Raw genomic sequence first — 895 nt, forward strand, 5'->3', positions numbered from 1 at the left:
TTTTTCCATATTGCTATCCAGTGGTCCAAACACCACTTTTACAAAACATTTATCTTTTTGGTTCAGAACTAATTTGAAATGCTTTTTTTTTATAAATTCTGAGATGTATCTGGGTCCATTTCAAGATTCTCTACCGTTTTCCTTTTGTTAATTTCCATGGTATATATTCCCTGGCAAATTAAAATATTATGGTATAAATCTACAATTCTTGCTACTTTTATAATAGCCATATTTGAAAAGCTTATCCATAAATAAAAACTGCTACCAGATTAAAGATGCAATTGACAAATATTTTGTAGAGGATTAGTGAAACTACATTTTAAAAAGCTTTCTATCCTCATCTGACAATAAACTTGGAACTCAAGAGACACTTGATACTTGTTGACTGATAAACAAATGCTAGTGTGGTAACTTAGAATCTTGGCCTAGGAGTTGGAAGACATGGATTCTAGTTCCTCCTCAGCTGCAGGCAGGCTGGGTGACACTGACGCACAGTAATAAAGTTGTAGTTGGGCAATGGCCTCCTAGCTAGCTTCCCAATACTTCTTGCAGCTTGGTGTGGCCATGCAACAAAGCTTTCACTAAGGGAATATAAGAAAAGATTTTGCGTGCCACTTGCACACTGGGCCTTAAAATATTATGTATGCGTATCTTCCAAGTTCTTTTTCCTTCCTGCAATCTGGAAACTGGACATTCCTGAGACCTGCTTTTGACTATGTAGGCAAAGACAATGCTCTAGCGGATGGCAGAAAAACCAGAAGGAAGGAACCTAGGCCACTAAATGACCGTGTGGAGCACAGCAGCCTGCAGGCCCAACCCAGGATGTTTCACAAGACAGAAATATTCTTTAAGTCACTATATTGTTGGATATCTTTGTTACAGCAGCTTACTCTTT

This window comes from Lipotes vexillifer, unplaced genomic scaffold, assembly GCF_000442215.2.
Source record: "Lipotes vexillifer unplaced genomic scaffold, Lipotes_vexillifer_v1.1 scaffold263, whole genome shotgun sequence".
In the NCBI taxonomy this organism is placed as follows: Eukaryota; Metazoa; Chordata; class Mammalia; order Artiodactyla; family Lipotidae; genus Lipotes; species Lipotes vexillifer.